Consider the following 13,737-nt stretch of genomic DNA (forward strand, 5'->3'; position numbering starts at 1 on the left):
GACAGATAGAGACAGAGACAGAGACACAGAGAGACCAAGACCGAGACCGAGACAGACAAAGACAGAGACAGACAAAGACAGAGAGACAGAGAGAGAGACAGATAGAGAGAGGTGGGAGGGAGGGAAAGAAAGAAAAATGATAATTATACTTTTTGATGAACATCAAACAAGCCTGTTGAGAATGAAGTATAATAAAATATGATGATTCATTGTTAGCAGGTAATTTTACAAATAGATTATGGTGATTCTTTTTTTAAAATATGTATTTACTATTTTTTATATGTATAAGCATTTTGCCTGCATGCATGTATGTGTATCAAATCTGTGCAGTGTCCTTAGAATCCAAACAAGGTCGCTGGCGCTGAAGTTGCAGTCAGTTGTGAGCCAGCATGTGAGTGATCAGAACAAAACCAGGGTCCTCCGCAAGAGAAGCAAATGCTCTTAACCAGTGAGCCATCTCTCCAGCCCCATCAATTTATTCTTTACTCAACACCACCCCAAACAGGATGAGAACTCTTATTCACTTCTTTGCAGAGACTACTTTGCTCTTTTTTTTCAATATTTGTATCTAATTTCAATGGATATTATGGTTCTTCAGCAGGGTTATAATTGTAAAATTCTTATAATTTAACTCCAAACTATTTTCATTAGGTTCACTGAGATTGTCATACCAAATTATGACAAAGTGGGAGGCTTTGACCAAAGAGATCATCATGTGGCAATCTCCCATGTGTCTCTATGTCAACATTTCATTGGTATTATGAGATATTAGTCTGCAGTTTTATTTTCTTACAATATCTGAATTTTATTTAATAAATAAATACACTGACTTCAGAAAAAGAAGTTTTTCTTTATAATGCTCCTTGGAATTTCTCTTTGTTATTTTTCTTAATTAATCAGAAGAATTCATGAGTGAATTCCTCTGGGTTTAATTTTTTTCTTTTTGTTTTTATCAGCTAATAATAGATATATGTGAAAATCTTCCCAAAGTTGGGGGTCTTTATTTCTTTTTGTTTATTAATTATGCATTTCTTTCTTTTAACCTTATGCTCATAGGTGTACAGACATTTAGGTTCACAGTACTTCTTACTACATTCTGCTAAAACTTAGTGTTTCATATATATATATACATGTATATATATGCACTTATAAACACCATTTAATTTATCTATTTCCTCTGATAAACAAGTTTTTAATTGAAATATTTTCCACATCTCTTTAGAGCAACTACTGATATAACAGGGTTTGGAAATAGTGACTTCTATTATCTTCTAGTTTCTTTTTTATTTTTTATTCTCTTCCTCTTTTGCTTTGTAGTACAATAATCATTGTTAGATTTATTCTCCTTTTTATTCTCTTTGAAAACGCACTTTCACTTGTTATTTTTTACCATTCAACTTTCATCATTTCCTCTTATCTCCCTTAACTGAACCTTCATAAACATTCATAAACCAGGCAGAGGACAAGGTTCTCTTCACCCTTCCTGAAGTGTCCACATTCATCTAAAACAATTTTTATATTGCTTCAGGAACTCTGTAGCTTATCTTTTAGCATTGTTTGGCTAATGATGAGTTATGCCAAATACATATAAAGTGTCTTTATTTCACCAAAACTTGAGGGATAATTTTAGTGTTCATAGCATTCGGGGTTCATAATTATCGTTCAGCCCTTGGAATACTTTTGCCCCAATGTCTTCTGGCTTTCATCTTTTGATTCAGGTGTCAGATGTAAGACACGTAGCACCTTTGAGAATAATATGACCTCATTGCTTGCTTCTCATTTTGTGTTTGTCTTTAATTTCTAATTATTTTTATAATACTTAAGAATAGTAGTTATATATTATATATAACATATAGTCATATATATAGTTATATATTATATAAAATTTTATATATATTAGTTCAGGATAATAGACCTCTTTGAATCTTTGAAGCTGTGTCACTGGTTGGATTGGGAAATTTCTCAGCTAACATCTTCAAATGTTGCTTCTTGTTTTCTCTATCTTCTCCTTTTGGGATTACATTTGTATGTGTATTAATTTTTTTCAACATCTCCCATGTATTTTTGTGGTATCCCCTATGTTTTGTTTAATCTCTCTGTTTCTGTTTACTCACTACTCTACTGCTTTATTAGACATTTTATTAAAACTGTCTTTTTTTTTTTAGTCTTTGAATTTTTATTTAATTCTTCTCATTCGAATCCATTATTTGAACATGGTATTCATATTAGGTAACTTCTATTGTTGAACCACAGTTGTTTGGCACTGTTTACTGGTACATGTAGTAATTTTAGATTAAATATTAGGTACTTATTTTGAAAAAAAAGGCAAGGCAATTGATGATTTAATTTTGTTCCAGAAATGCCCAACTTTTCTTCTTGCGTGTGGACAGATTATCACAGCCCAGTCAGAAAGTAAGAAAGTCTGGAACTGGAGTTTATCAGGAAGCTATTATTCTCCTTTGAAATTTAATTGTTATTTTATTCATCATATGAGACTAAGGCACTCTCTGATAAACTTTCTAACTTCACAAACTATTTTAAACATTTACTTTGGCATTAATAATGACTCTGAAAGAAACTGTGCTCAAATATTGGGTGTATTCTGTTTTGTATTTTACTAGACTCTTGGCTCTAACTAGATGCATTGTTAGCCCTGGACTTCAGTTTTGTTCCTTGAGCCCATAGACAGTCTCATACTGCAAGTTGGAAAATTCTCCAAGACTGTTGGCATTTTTAAAATCTATTTTCATTAAAATTTTATCTCTACCTCCCTTTCAACCTCTATCCCTTCCAACACCCAACACCAGGCAGGAGAAAAAGGTTAGGGAGGAAAAGGGTATAGGTCTCTGTAAACTACTTCTTGTTGAATAGGGGCATTGAGTTCCTTGGGGCAAGTGCAACCTTCATAGTTAAAATATCTCCAACTTCTTTCTTTCTTTTCTTTCTTTCTTTCTTTCTTTCTTTCTTTCCTTCCTTCCTTCCTTCCTTCTCCACTTCCTCTTCCTCTTCCTCTTCCTCTTCCTCCTCCTCCTCGTCTTCTTCTTCCTCCTCCTCCTCCTCCTCTTCTTCTTCCTCTTCTTCCTCTTCCTCTTCCTCTTCCTCTTCTTCTTCTTCCTCTTCCTCCTCCTCCTCCTCCTCTTCCTCTTCCTCTTCCTCTTCCTCTTCTTCTTCTTCTTCTTCTTCTTCTTCTTCTTCTTCTTCTTCTTCCTCCTCTTCTTCCTCTTCCTCTTCCTCTTCCTCTTCTTCTCCTCCTCCTCCTCCTCCCCCCTCCTCCTCCTCCTCCTTCTCCTCCTCCTCTTCCTCCTTCCCCCACTCCTCCTTTTGCAAGAGCAGGAACCAGCAGGAGGAACAGCCACACCCCTGGCTCCTCTCTCATGGCTCTGGCATTTATACCTTCACCAGAGTCCTTAGAATTAAATTGGCTGCAGCTGGCAAAATCACACCCCTGCCATAGCACACATGAGGGAAATAGTCAGCTGCTGTGGACAAACTGAAGCAGCCCCATATCCCACACCTGGGATTAAAACAAAAATGTGTTCACCTAACATAACTGGGTTTATAAAGAAACCAAAACTCTCACTACACAAGATGAACAAGTAGTAACAAGTATATACAGTTTACCTCAGGGCCTCCTCTTCTCTCTGAGATCTATGATACCTCAGTTCTTCCTTCAAACAGGCAGGGCTTCTTATACTTTATCTTGCAACTACAAGAAGTTGAGTTCTATGCGAGCGGTATACTTACACAGCCCAGAAGTATAATTCTTGCATTTAATTTTATACTATGCATATTTTACCAAATTATAAATTGGGAGCTATTGTAATAGCTATTGTCAGTGTTGACCATACTAATGCCTCTTCCTGAGAATCTTCAGAGTACTTCTAAATTTTTACTGTCTCAAGTTATAGACTGACTCTTTATATGTTTCCCTAACACATGATGATTTTTTTAATGTTTTGTGTGTACAAGGTTGCATCTGGTGTATGATATAAAATGTGTATGTATGAGCAACTGCTAAAATTTGGGTGCCAATCAAATAAATGGAAGATTTATATGAGGAAAAGCAAATTTTGTACTATATTATTCGAAAGATTAATCTTTTATTCAGAAGAAATGCCTTTATTTACCACAAGTAGAAAAATTAAGAATTTAAATTGTGGAAAGAATTGTGGGTTCAACTATTTTGTTAGCTAATATACATTGAACCTGTTTCCCAATTTCTTGAGAACAGACAGTGATATCCATTTAACACAGTTGTCATTTTAAATGGGATAATTATCTGTGTATCTTTCCATATTAGAAGATTTCCAGAAACAGGGATCAAAAATTCATTTAAAATATTTATTAAGGCCCGAACATGTTAAGCACTGAAGATATAACTATGGACAAACAAGTGTACTTATATAAAATTTACATTATAGAGGAGTCAGGAGAGACAATAAACAAATAAATATATAACAATTTTGTCTAACCAATAGCACTGGATAAAATTAAAGAAGAATAAAGGTCAGAAGTTGACTGAGTTGACTGTTGTGATTCTAATTGAAATATTTGTCAGAAAATTCCAAGGAGAAATTTAACATCAAGTAAAAGAAAGCAAGTCCTGTGGGAAAGTTGAGAAGACACACCCAGATAGAGTGCATAGTTATACATACATCTGAAGCAGAAGGCTAGGAGATTTCTGTGATGGGATAAGACAGATGAAGTGTGTCAGGAGGTAGGGGCATCAAGGCAGACAGTAACCAATTCAAGTAGGGCTGTGTTGGGCACGTTGATGAAAAAAAAATTAACAAGGAAGATCTGTGAATCCATGCATTCAGACATCCACCTTAGCTGCTGTTGTGAAGACAGTCCACTGTGGAAACAGATATATTGTAGTCTTCTTTAATATTAAATCTCAATACTTGATACCATGTCTGATGCATAAATATGAACAATTAGTTGCACTTGTTATTTTGTTCAAGGAACATTTTTTATTGGAGAATTACAACTCACGGTGTCTGTGAATTACCAGTTTCGCCAGTGAGCAGAGCACAAAGCAAAGACAGCCAGGGTACTTTTTCAGTTAATTGGGGTTCATTCAACAGCATTTTGTGTTTTCAGGTAGACAATGCAGTGCTAAGATTTTAGAATGATTTTGAAAATGAACATCAATCAATAACTATCCATTACGGGCTTAAAATTGACTGCCTTTGACTGAGCCGCAATAAATGCCAACAACTTCTCCATCCTTGTATCAAAGTAAAGAACGAAGTTGGTAGGGATATAATCCCAGATTTCAAGCCACAGTAAAGTCTTAGAATATTTTTAATCACTTCAAAAATTCAAACATGTGTGGCCTTCTACAAACTTCAAAAAATAGCTGAGTGTTCCTCTCAAGTTTCTTCATGGACAGGACACAACACTGAGTATCTGATCTACAGTGCAATCAAGCTGGACAGTACTAGAAGCTGTTTGAAGTGGTCACTCAGGTGTTGAGGTATCTGGAGAAATGCGTGTTATATATTCACAAGTACTCAGGGGAAAGCCCCGCTCTTAGGTTTAATCCTTGTCAATGGGGTTGGCTTCTCTAGCATCTACATCACATTAGTTGGTGCATATAAATATTGGCTGATTGAAATCCTAAGGAAAGGGGCACTAGGCTTCCATAAGACATATTTATTTGCTCACAAAAGCATAGTGACATAATTTTATTGTATTGGATACTGTTTTAAAAAAGTAAGAAGATAAATATGAAATGTGTGATAACTATTCTAGTAACAGAATCAACCATTTAACAAAAATAATTATAAAAAACAGGAATTAGTTGCTAAAATGAAAGTGTCCGATATAAGGGTGAGGATGGTAGCACAATTAAGTAGAGGTTCTAGAAGTAACTTTGGGTTCCTATCAGAATAGTTGAGTTACTGTGAGAACCTTTGGTGACAGCAGTGTCCTTGTAGTAAAGAGGATTTTTAACTCTGCCTGACTCCTCTGAGGTTACTTAGGGCTAAAGGCTGTCCTTGTGCTCTCTCACCCTCTTTAGCCACTGACTTTTTTCATACCCATAGTCTAGTCTTCAAGATAAGCTTCTGAATGACTTCACCAAGTTCTGAAAATATACTCCATTATAATTTTGATTGACATTTTCTTAGTCCTATGTACTAATTTGGAAGAATTGGCAGCCTTAAAATACCTAGGGTAATTCTCAAACAGGAACACAATCTGCCTCTCCATTTAGTCACAGCTTAATTCATATTTCTCATTAGAGTTTTGCAGCTTTTCTTTATTTTCTTCCAACCCATTTCCCATGTAGATTATTTTAAGAATGTGTTTTGACTCAAGATGACTTGAGTATTTTTCTTTAATAGGTGCTACTAATTGGAACTTTTTCATGGACATGCAATGACTGACTTTTTTTAACAGACTGATATTTGACTGCTTTCTTAAACTTTTAAATTGATATTGATCTTTCAATTGATATCCAGACTATGACACAAATAAAAAATAAGTCTCCTCTATTATTGTTCTTCACATAATATTTTATCAACCTCAATTTCAAGGGAAAATAAAGCTACCAGACCAAAGGACTTGTCTCAGAAACAGGTATAGTTTTCCATAGAAAATCATCAGAGTCAACCTGAACTAGCTGAGCCCTTTTCTCTTCTATGACACATGCCCCGTGGCTTTTTTTAGTGAATTGACCTACTAATCCTGTTTCTCTGTGCCTAAACAGTGTTATTCATTACCCAATTACTTAAGTCTTTTATGTCTTAATTCCCTTTTAAATGTTTGGACTCAATAGACGAATATTCAACAGTTATCCAGTAAGCTAAACCTTTTGAGACATGAGATTCCTACTTTCAAAACAGTAACAATTAAAAGCAGCCATGACACTTCTCTGACTGTCTCTATATATCCTTGATAGTGATCACTATCTTCTTTTAGACTTCTTCATTTTAAAATTTTTATTATGCTTAATTAGTGTGTGTTTTTATATGTCAAGAGACTTCTTCATTTTAAACTTTTTATTGTGATGTGTGCATGCGTGCGTGCGTGTGAATCACTGTGGGAATAAGTTCTCTTCTTCCACCATATGCGTGGTCCTGGAGATGGAACATACAGTTCATCAGGCTTGGAGGCCAGTACCTTCATCTCACTAGCCTTAGCCTTTCTCCTGATTTTTTACAGAAATTCCAAGATTCCTGACACAGAATTACTAATTCAGTTCTCAAGTTCATTCTTCAGCTCAATCAGTGGAAGCAATTCTCACAACATTGCTCAAGGAAGAAACCTGGAAACTGTTCTGGCTCCTCTCTCCCTTTAGATGGAGTCCATCTCTCATTCTATCCTTATTCAGATTCTGCTGGATTTGTGTCCAACACACTGAATGCTTTTAAGACGCTTGGTGGCTCTGATTGACTCAGGATCATTGAAGGCCTCAGGTAGTAGATGGGACAGGACTGTTAAAGATAGTTTGGATTTAGAGATTGGGGAAATGGTTATTAACTTGTACATAATGTATCTGTTCCCTAAACATCATCCCTTTTACTATGCATTCCATTTTACAAACGAGGAAGCAGATTGAGTAAAATATATGACTATTCATGAGCACACCACTAAGAAACTGAAAAATCTGAGCTCCCACCTGATGCTGAAACCCCGGGAGGGCTAAGTTAGACCTCATAGTGCATTTATGATCTACTTTTATTTTGGGAAAATCATGTGCTTCCCTGACAAATTCACTGTAAATAAACAAAAAGCCCATTTCATCTCTACTGTGATAACATTCAGAAGTTTTTTTTTTCCTCCCCGAACCCTTAATCTAGGCCTCTTAACCCTGTAGTACAAAGTCTTGGCACCACCAAGCTAGCTGATGATTCTGTTATTCCACCTGAACAGAATGAGAGTTCTTCCACACCGGTCTCCACTGGTTTTCATTTCCCTGAAGTTGAGTACCAGTCTGTCAGGACTGGTATGTGGTAGGTAGGCAGAAGTACCAAACACAGTCTCTGATGTGAGAGATTTGGATATCAGGACCATGGGCCTTACAAGTGCCATTGTCCCCATGGAGCTTCTAGGTATTTGACTTTTAGCCCTTAACGGGGACCATATTACAGCCCTTGGCTTAGAGACTGGGATCCTTGGTCCTGAGACTTGACAGTTCTCTGAAACTTAACTGGTCTGGGCCTGCTCTCTTGTCATCTCTACTTTTCCTTCCCACTTCCCCTTTTTTCCTCTTGTCATCCCTACTTTCCTTTCCCACTTTCCCTTTATCCCAGCTACTGTCACACTGTACACATTACTTGTCAATGCCACTAGCAAGATGACATGCTTCCAAGTCTAGGTACCAGAAGGACCATTCAGAACTGGTATCAGCCATGGCCAGAGCATCCACACAAACATCTGCTGCTCACAGGAGGAGCTCTGGTAGAGACAATATGGACCAGGGTCCTACAGATAGGTGGGGTCTCTGAGAAGGCCTAGATTAATGGTGTTTTCAGGCCTCTGGGTACTGCTAGTAGGAAAGTTACAGCTACCTCTTGAAGCTGCCAAGCACAGTTTGCTAACTTGTATTGCTCAGTAACTGAGTGCCAATCACAAAGGGGCTATTATGAAGCTTACAGTGGAGTCTCATAAACTGGGACCTATCTACAAGGATTTCCTGAAGGTACCCAACCTATGAGGCTGTTGAGTTGTTGAAGTCACTCCAGTCAGAAGTTGGAGGCCCAGGAATATATGCTTGGTTCTTCGGGAGCCTGAATTGGTAATGAAAACAGTATGTGGGTGTTGACAAAACACAGATCAGACCTAGTAAGCCAAGGTACCGGAGATGGCTTACTACTCAGGAGAAGTCATCATTTGACCTGAAGTTGCCACATCAGGGGATGCAGTACAGGGGAGTATCTCCCTACTGCATCACTGACAGAGCCCAAGTGGCCTGCTTGTTTCGCTTAAGAAATTAGTATCATTTATTTAGCTAATGACAGCTATTCATTTTGGACCAATCACATTCATTAAGGCTTATGTTATGTCAGGCTTGCAACCAATCAGAGAAGATCTTCCACCAGGGGAACTTCCACAAAAGAAAATGATTCATTGAGTCTTCTGATTTGAATGTATATAGACACCAAGGAATGTTCAAGATAGCTGCCATGGTGATGGACTGCCTTTTGCTCAAGACAGTTCAGAAAGCAAACGAGAGTGTCATAGCTGCCAATTATGGAATCAAATGTGCATCAGAAGTTGCTTGCATACTTACAGTAGAGGCTTATAGCAAATATTAACATTCATGGTAGCCATACTTCATACCTGCCCATTGCCTCAGGAGCGGTAGACACTTATTTGCCCCATTTAGGGCCTTCAAAATAAAGCTTGCATGTTTCAGCCAAAGAGTAGAAGCCAGATTTCCTCCAACAATAAGCCTCGGGGCTTACTTTCTATGAGCTTCTTTCTCCTTCACACTACAAAATCTGACATTGTGTCTATACACTTAGTTCCCATAGCCCCACTCTCCTTGAGTTCTTTGCCAATAACAGTTTGGAGCTTGAGGTCTCTCCTCTTGGAATCAGCAGCACAGCTACTTCCGGACCTGGACTTTGCACAATATGTCCTTCATTGGATTGCAAGCCTGCCTGCCTAGGTCACCAAGTAACAGACTTAATGTTAGACTCCAATCAGAAGTTTGACCTGAACTCTGGGGCAGCATGGTTAACACACACATTTTGTTGTTGTTGCTTATGATGGTGGTGGTGGTGGTGGTGGTGGTGCTGCTGCTGCTGCTGCTGCTGCTGCTGCTGCTGCTCCTATGGATTGGGAGAGTGGAAAGATAAAAGCATGAGCCGAGAAAATCACCAGGGAAAAAAATCACAGTTCATATTATGCATATTAATCTCTCTCCTCCTTCTCTCTCTCTCTCTCTCTCTCTCTCTCTCTCTCTCGGATGAAAGAAAAAATGAATGAAAGAAAAAATGAATGAAAGAAAGAAGGAAAGAAAGAATAAAACACTCGAACAATCTTCCTCTGAAGAGGAGGCTCTTCTTTCCCCTCCCATGGCTTTTGTAAGCAAAGGACACCAACTGGCTATAAGGTAGCACAATCACATTGTGAAAACTGACTGGAAGTGGCCACCCCAGAGCTGAGATCTACAGACAGTATTCATTTTCTGCCACTGCAGACAGCTCAGCCACAAACATGGATGATGAAAGAGAAATTGGCATTGGTCTTGCATGGAGCAGATGGGGCCTGAAGTCTGGTTAGCAAAAAGAAAGGAACTGAGTGTCTTAGGAAATGTTTGAGCTGGACCTAACAGAATCCTTCAGTCTCTTTCTCATGTCTGTTTGTATGCATACAGACACACAGACTCAGAGACAGACAGACAGACAGACTCATAGACATACGGACACGGACATACACACACACACACACACACACACACACACACACACACACACACAAACACACACACACACATCTACCTGCTTTGTTTTAACTGAAGGGAGAGAAGACAGCCCTTGTCCATGTTCGTGCTCCCTGTTGCAACTTCGACATTTGATTGGCATGCAGAACTCCCCCAGACATCAATAGAATAGTAGAGTGAATGAGGGAGAGGTTTTAGCTGTTAATAAAAAGACATTGGAGGGGGGAAAGTGATATTCCAGTCTCCCCAGGAGCCCTCCTTCAGAGGAAGGATGCCTGTGTTAAGACAGCACCACACGAGATGAAGATGAGGATGAAGTAGATGAGTGTCGAGACTCCACTGTATCTCAGTGTGTCATTGTTCTTTACTTTTGTCCATGTTGGTTTCTCCTGCCAAGGAAGTTCTTACCCATAGCCTCTCTTCACAATGGGTGAAAAATTCTTTTTCTATTCTAAGGCCCAAATGGGTTTTCACTTCTTTCAGAAAGTCTTTTCAGATTGTTCTGCACTTGACACAATTCGTTCCTTCCACTTCCCTATAAATTTCATACCATGGCTAATGTTGGTTGTCAAGTTGGCACATACCTGGGGAAAGACAATTTCAATTGAGGAACTTCCTCCATCAGATTGGCCCGTGGGCATGTCTGCAGGCATTTTCTTCATTATTGAGTGATGGAGAAGGGCTCAATCTGCAGTGAATGATACCATTCTTAGGCTCAGGTAGGCCTGGGATGTGTAAGAAAGCTAATTAAGAGTGAACCTGAGAGTAAGCCAATAAGTAGTGTTCCTTTGAGATTCCTGTTTCAAGAGCCTGCCTTGAGTTCATGGTTTCTGCTTCAAGCTCCAATCTCCAGTTTCTGCATTGACTCCCCTTGGTGATAAACTATAACTTGCAAGATGAAATAAAACCTTTCTTCCCCAAGTGCTGTTTAACACAGCAACAGACAGCAAGCAAACTAGAACAGTCCATAGAAGGGAAGAGATCACATCTGACACACTCAACTAGGTTATCACGGATGGTACAATGGTCAGAGAACAAATATAAAAACAGTGGCATCTGAGTTCCAATTCAGATTGTCACACTGGAGCTGAAAGACTATGGTAATACCCACTCTGAACCTCATATTCTTTGTCTCTAATTAGTGATAATGACCCTTTAATATGTTGAATGGGATAACACAAATAAAGAGCTAAGCTTATAGCATGTTGGCGCACATGGTTTCCTTCAGAGAAATGATGGTATGACTCATTTTGCATTATCTTTTACAAGTCTTTTCACATTTTAGGATTAATCAAAATAAATAGCATATTTTTGGTACCTAAGCATTCTAGGGAAATGAAAACAAACAGAAATAAAATAGTGATGCTCACATGAGTAGTGGCAAGCATTGGCTTGTGCAGACTTATTTCTTCTGTGCGTCATTTCATATGATCTTCACCAAAGCTGCAGAGGGCTCTATAATGATTCCTACATTAGATGAAGAAACCAAGATCCATGGAGCTGATAGTGATGAGGCAAGGTCTCAAAGAACCTTGGTACTTAACTGTCACTTAGATGGTGCCTCTCAGTCATTATTGCCTAAGAGTCTCAGCTGTCCTTAAACCTCAGCCTCAGATTTAGATCCAATTAATTTGAAGTAGGCTCCAGGGATGACATTTGAAAGTCCCAGGTGATTGCATGTGCATCGAGAGATGAGGACCTCCTGACTTCAGGTGATGCTGCACTACAAGACAAATTCTGTGTTTTGCTGTGGTCCACATTGTCCAGAGCAAGTAGCTATCTGATATTTAGTCTAGGGAGGGAATATTCTTGATTCTTGAAACTGCACAAAGGTCATAATTCTATCACATTTTGGTAGACCTAGTTTCCCTCAATGAGTGAATCTGGTGATACAACTTTCCTTCCCTTTGTTTCCCTGGAATGACTAAATTGCCACTGTTGACAATTGGCAGCCACTCTGAGTTACTATCAGGCACAGGATCCAAGCCTTAGTCCTGGGAAATGAGATTCAAGTAAGACCAAGGAGCAGGACTGACCTGTAAGGGGCTGGCAACCTGACCTAAGGAGAGATGAATGTAAGTAATGGGCCAGGTAAGTAACTGCACACGATTTCAGTGTGCAAATTGTTAGAAGAGATAGGTGGTGGTTGTAAAACTCATAAGGTACTACAGAAGGCTTCCTCTCCATCCTTTCTTTATTTCATGAAGCTAATCTCTGTTCCTCAAGGCTGTCCTTGAGGCAGACAGATACCCCACAGAATAGCACAAAAAGTTGTGGGGATGTGCGAGTCATTTTCCAAAGCCTCACCATGAAGAATTAGAGAAGCCCCACAGGATACAGAGCTGTGCCTTGCTCCAAGCCAGAGTTGCCTCTGGTAATCCATAGGGGGTTGTTAAAAGGAGAGTAACTAGCTAGCTAGCTCCCGTCATGATTCACTTGCTGTCTCAGTCTCTGTTCACTCATATATACCTTTGAAACACTGGATAGTACGTTCCGACCCTGAGTTGAAGAATTGCCCCTGAACCTCTTCAGTTAGCAGAAGGCACAGCCAAGAGCAGTATGCTGGGTAAGCGGATCTGGAGCTTAATGCTGAGAACAGCAAGAGAACATGTTTTCCTAGGAGTTAGATGATGATGTCCAAAACTTCTTTTGATGCTTCCCATCACTGTCATGTCTGAGGGAAGACCGCCAAGCCAAGGAGACAGCACAAGCATTGTAGGACTTCCTTTCAGGATGGGTGAGGGGGGACGAAGCTATTTTTTCCATCAGTGCTCTGAATGTCAAGAGCATCATAGCTGTCACATCATGGGACATTGCTCAGCAGCACGGTTCTTGCTTCTGTGCACAAGGCTCAGGGTTCAGGTCGCATCAATGCCTTTCTCACTGTTTAACCCTATGGAGTTACCTTCTTTCAACCAGGCTGCCTTAGCAGAACAACATCAGGATCTGACTTCAGAAACAGAAAGTAGACTTAGGGTAAAGTGTGAACATGTCTCCAACTGTGAATATGCTGTTTTGGTATGACTTATGATATTACTGAGTTGAAGCATCCAGGATTCTATTCCCTTGGGATGGATATTACCTAGTAGTAGACATTCAGTTATGAGAGGGAAAGAGAAAGACCAACAGAAAGGATTCTCTTTCTCTCAATTCGCAGGGGACCAGAGATAGCAATCTAGGTGAACTATAAAAGCAGAGAGACCATTTCTTTTTCTACAATCTGACCTACCACTGGAACAATAAATAGTCTGTCAGTCTTGCCATTATTGCATGAGATATAAATAAAGCACCCATGCTAATGCCAACTATTCTCTAGTAATACAATTTCCCTGCCCATG

This window comes from Rattus rattus, chromosome 1 (genome assembly GCF_011064425.1).
Source record: "Rattus rattus isolate New Zealand chromosome 1, Rrattus_CSIRO_v1, whole genome shotgun sequence".
Classification (NCBI taxonomy): Eukaryota; Metazoa; Chordata; class Mammalia; order Rodentia; family Muridae; genus Rattus; species Rattus rattus.